Raw genomic sequence first — 6000 nt, 5'->3', positions numbered from 1 at the left:
CCACAGCAGCTATACATATTATTTACCCCAGGAGATGCTGATGGACAGTTATTACCACAGCAGCTATATATATATATTATTTACATATTATTTACCCCCCAGGAGATGCTGATGGACAGTTATTACCACAGCAGCTATACATATTATTTACTCCCCCAGGAGATGCTGATGGACAGTTATTACCACAGCAGCTATATATATTATTTACCCCCCCAGGAGATGCTGATGGACAGTTATTACCACAGCAGCTATATATATTATTTACCCCCCCAGGAGATGCTGATGGACAGTTATTACCACAGCAGCTATATATATTATTTACCCCCAGGAGACGCTGATGGACAGTTATTACCACAGCAGCTATATATATTATTTACCCCCAGGAGATGCTGATGGACAGTTATTACCACAGCAGCTATATATTATTTACCCCCAGGAGATGCTGATGGACAGTTAGTACCACAGCAGCTATATATATTATTTACCCCCAGGAGATGCTGATGGACAGTTATTACCACAGCAGCTATATATATTATTTACCCCCCCCCCCCAGGAGATATGCTGATGGACAGTTATTACCACAGCAGCTATACATATTATTTACCCCCCCAGGAGACGCTGATGGACAGTTATTACCACAGCAGCTATACATATTATTTACCCCCAGGAGACGCTGATGGACAGTCATTACCACAGCAGCTATATATATATATTATTTACCCCCCCAGGAGATGCTGATGGACAGTTATTACCACAGCAGCTATATATATTATTTACCCCCCCCCAGGAGATGCTGATGGACAGTTATTACCACAGCAGCTATATATATTATTTACCCCCCAGGAGATACTGATGGACAGTTATTACCACAGCAGCTATATATATTATTTACCCCCCCAGGAGACGCTGATGGACAGTTATTACCACAGCAGCTATATATATTATTTACCCCCCAGGAGACGCTGATGGACAGTTATTACCACAGCTGCTATATATATATATATTACCCCCCCCAGGAGATGCTGATGGACAGTTATTACCACAGCAGCTATATATATTATTTACCCCCCCCCCCCCCAGGAGACGCTGATGGACAGTTATTACCACAGCAGCTATATATATTATTTACCCCCAGGAGACGCTGATGGACAGTTATTACCACAGCAGCTATATATATTATTTACCCCCCAGGAGATGCTGATGGACAGTCATTACCACAGCAGCTATATATATTATTTACCCCCCCAGGAGACGCTGATGGACAGTTATTACCACAGCAGCTATATATATTATTTACCCCCCAGGAGATGCTGATGGACAGTTAGTACCACAGCAGCTATATATATTATTTACCCCCAGGAGATGCTGATGGACAGTTATTACCACAGCAGCTATATATATTATTTACCCCCCAGGAGATGCTGATGGACAGTTATTACCACAGCAGCTATATATATTATTTACCCCCAGGAGGCGCTGATGGACAGTTATTACCACAGCAGCTATACATATTATTTACCCCCCAGGAGACGCTGATGGACAGTTATTACCACAGCAGCTATATATATTACCCCCCCCCAGGAGATACTGATGGACAGTTATTACCACAGCAGCTATATATATTATTTACCCCCCCCCAGGAGACGCTGATGGACAGTTATTACCACAGCAGCTATATATATTTTTACCCCCCCAGGAGACGCTGATGGACAGTTATTACCACAGCAGCTATATATATTATTTACCCCCAGGAGATGCTGATGGACAGTTATTACCACAGCAGCTATACATATTATTTACCCCCAGGAGACGCTGATGGACAGTTATTACCACAGCAGCTATACATATTATTTACCCCCCCCCCAGACGCTGATGGACAGTCATTACCACAGCTGCTATATATATATATTATTTACCCCCAGGAGATGCTGATGGACAGTTATTACCACAGCAGCTATATATATTATTTACCCCCCCCCAGGAGACGCTGATGGACAGTTATTACCACAGCAGCTATATATATTATTTACCCCCCAGGAGATGCTGATGGACAGTTATTACCACAGCAGCTATACATATTATTTACCCCCCAGGAGACGCTGATGGACAGTTATTACCACAGCAGCTATATATATTATTTACCCCCCAGGAGACGCTGATGGACAGTTATTACCACAGCAGCTATACATATTATTTACCCCCCAGGAGACGCTGATGGACAGTTATTACCACAGCAGCTATATATATTATTTACCCCCAGGAGATGCTGATGGACAGTTATTACCACAGCAGCTATATATATTACCCCCCCAGCTTATTACCACAGCAGCTATATATATTTACCCCCAGGAGACGCTGATGGACAGTTATTACCACAGCAGCTATACATATTATTTACCCCCAGGAGACGCTGATGGACAGTTATTACCACAGCAGCTATATATATTATTTACCCACCCAGGAGATGCTGATGGACAGTTATTACCACAGCAGCTATATATATTATTTACCCCCCCCCAGGAGACGCTGATGGACAGTTATTACCACAGCAGCTATATATATTATTTACCCCCCAGGAGATGCTGATGGACAGTTATTACCACAGCAGCTATATATATTATTTACCCCCCCCCAGGAGACGCTGATGGACAGTTATTACCACAGCAGCTATACATATTATTTACCCCCCCAGGAGACGCTGATGGACAGTTATTACCACAGCAGCTATACATATTATTTACCCCCCCAGGAGACGCTGATGGACAGTTATTACCACAGCTGCTATATATATATATTATTTACCCCCAGGAGATGCTGATGGACAGTTATTACCACAGCAGCTATATATATTATTTACCCCCAGGAGATGCTGATGGACAGTTATTACCACAGCAGCTATATATATATTATTTACCCCCAGGAGATGCTGATGGACAGTTATTACCACAGCAGCTATACATATTATTTACCCAGGAGATGCTGATGGACAGTTATTACCACAGCAGCTATATATATATATTATTTACCCCCAGGAGATGCTGATGGACAGTTATTACCACAGCAGCTATACATATTATTTACCCCCCCAGGAGACGCTGATGGACAGTTATTACCACAGCAGCTATACATATTATTTACCCCCCAGGAGATGCTGATGGACAGTTATTACCACAGCAGCTATACATATTATTTACCCCCCCCTGATGGACAGTTATTACCACAGGAGATGCTGATGGACAGTTATTACCACAGCAGCTATATATATATTATTTACCCCCAGGAGATGCTGATGGACAGTTATTACCACAGCAGCTATATATATTATTTACCCCCCCAGGAGACGCTGATGGACAGTTATTACCACAGCAGCTATATATATTATTTACCCCCCCCAGGAGATGCTGATGGACAGTTATTACCACAGCAGCTATATATATTATTTACCCCCCCAGGAGATGCTGATGGACAGTTATTACCACAGCAGCTATATATATTATTTACCCCCCCCCCCAGGAGACGCTGATGGACAGTTATTACCACAGCAGCTATACATATTATTTACCCCCCAGGAGACGCTGATGGACAGTTATTACCACAGCAGCTATATATATATATTATTTACCCCCCCAGGAGATGCTGATGGACAGTTATTACCACAGCATATATATTATTTACCCCCCAGGAGACGCTGATGGACAGTTATTACCACAGCAGCTATATATATTATTTACCCCCCCCCCAGGAGATGCTGATGGACAGTTATTACCACAGCAGCTATACATATTATTTACCCCCAGGAGATGCTGATGGACAGTTATTACCACAGCAGCTATATATATATATTATTTACCCCCCCCCAGGAGATGCTGATGGACAGTTATTACCACAGCAGCTATACATATTATTTACCCCCCCAGGAGATGCTGATGGACAGTTATTACCACAGCAGCTATACATATTATTTACCCCCAGGAGATGCTGATGGACAGTTATTACCACAGCAGCCATACATATTATTTACCCCCAGGAGATGCTGATGGACAGTTATTACCACAGCAGCTATACATATTATTTACCCCCCAGGAGATGCTGATGGACAGTTATTACCACAGCAGCCATATATATTATTTACCCCCAGGAGATGCTGATGGACAGTTATTACCACAGCAGCTATATATATTATTTATTTACCCCCAGGAGATGCTGATGGACAGTTATTACCACAGCAGCTATACATATTATTTACCCCCAGGAGATGCTGATGGACAGTTATTACCACAGCAGCTATATATATATATTATTTACCCCCCCAGGAGACGCTGATGGACAGTTATTACCACAGCAGCTATATATATTATTTACCCCCAGGAGATGCTGATGGACAGTTATTACCACAGCAGCTATATATATTATTTACCCCCCAGGAGATGCTGATGGACAGTTATTACCACAGCAGCTATATATATTATTTACCCCCAGGAGATGCTGATGGACAGTTATTACCACAGCAGCTATATATATTATTTACCCCCCCAGGAGATGCTGATGGACAGTTATTACCACAGCAGCTATATATATATATTATTTACCCCCAGGAGATGCTGATGGACAGTTATTACCACAGCAGCTATATATATTATTTACCCCCAGGAGATGCTGATGGACAGTTATTACCACAGCAGCTATATATATTATTTACCCCCAGGAGATGCTGATGGACAGTTATTACCACAGCAGCTATATATATTATTTACCCCCAGGAGATGCTGATGGACAGTTATTACCACAGCAGCTATATATATTATTTACCCCCCCCCCCCCAGGAGATGCTGATGGACAGTTATTACCACAGCAGCTATATATATTATTTACCCCCAGGAGACGCTGATGGACAGTTATTACCACAGCAGCTATATATATTATTTACCCCCCCCAGGAGATGCTGATGGACAGTTATTACCACAGCAGCTATATATATTATTTACCCCCCAGGAGATGCTGATGGACAGTTATTACCACAGCAGCTATACATATTATTTACCCCCCAGGAGATGCTGATGGACAGTTATTACCACAGCAGCCATACATATTATTTACCCCCCCCCAGGAGATGCTGATGGACAGTTATTACCACAGCAGCTATACATATTATTTACCCCCCAGGAGATGCTGATGGACAGTTATTACCACAGCAGCTATACATATTATTTACCCCCAGGAGATGCTGATGGACAGTTATTACCACAGCAGCTATACATATTATTTACCCCCCAGGAGATGCTGATGGACAGTTATTACCACAGCAGCTATATATATATATTATTTACCCCCCCAGGAGATGCTGATGGACAGTTATTACCACAGCAGCTATACATATTATTTACCCCCCCAGGAGATGCTGATGGACAGTTATTACCACAGCAGCTATATATATTATTTACCCCCCCCCCCCAGGAGATGCTGATGGACAGTTATTACCACAGCAGCTATACATATTATTTACCCCCCCCCCAGGAGATGCTGATGGACAGTTATTACCACAGCAGCTATATATATTATTTACCCCCCAGGAGATGCTGATGGACAGTTATTACCACAGCAGCTATATATATTATTTACCCCCAGGAGATGCTGATGGACAGTTATTACCACAGCAGCTATATATATTATTTACCCCCCCCCAGGAGATGCTGATGGACAGTTATTACCACAGCAGCTATATACATTATTTACCCCCAGGAGATGCTGATGGACAGTTATTACCACAGCAGCTATATACATTATTTACCCCCCCAGGAGATGCTGATGGACAGTTATTACCACAGCAGATATATATATTATTTACCCCCAGGAGATGCTGATGGACAGTTATTACCACAGCAGCTATACATATTATTTACCCCCCCAGGAGATGCTGATGGACAGTTATTACCACAGCAGCTATATATATTATTTACCCCCCAGGAGACGCTGATGGACAGTTATTACCACAGCAGCTAT

General features: G+C 42.5%; 1 protein-coding gene across 1 annotated transcript in view; it reads left to right on the top strand.

Annotated features, from left to right (window-relative positions):
- LOC135556912 (uncharacterized) overlaps positions 1 to 6000 on the top strand; it is a 34632-nt gene that overhangs the window by 9543 nt on the left and 19089 nt on the right. The gene's annotated exons all lie outside the window — the stretch shown is intronic.

This window comes from Oncorhynchus masou, chromosome 15 (genome assembly GCF_036934945.1).
Source record: "Oncorhynchus masou masou isolate Uvic2021 chromosome 15, UVic_Omas_1.1, whole genome shotgun sequence".
Classification (NCBI taxonomy): Eukaryota; Metazoa; Chordata; class Actinopteri; order Salmoniformes; family Salmonidae; genus Oncorhynchus; species Oncorhynchus masou.
Note: the sequence above shows the minus strand (reverse complement) of the source record. Positions and strands in the feature narration are given on the sequence as shown.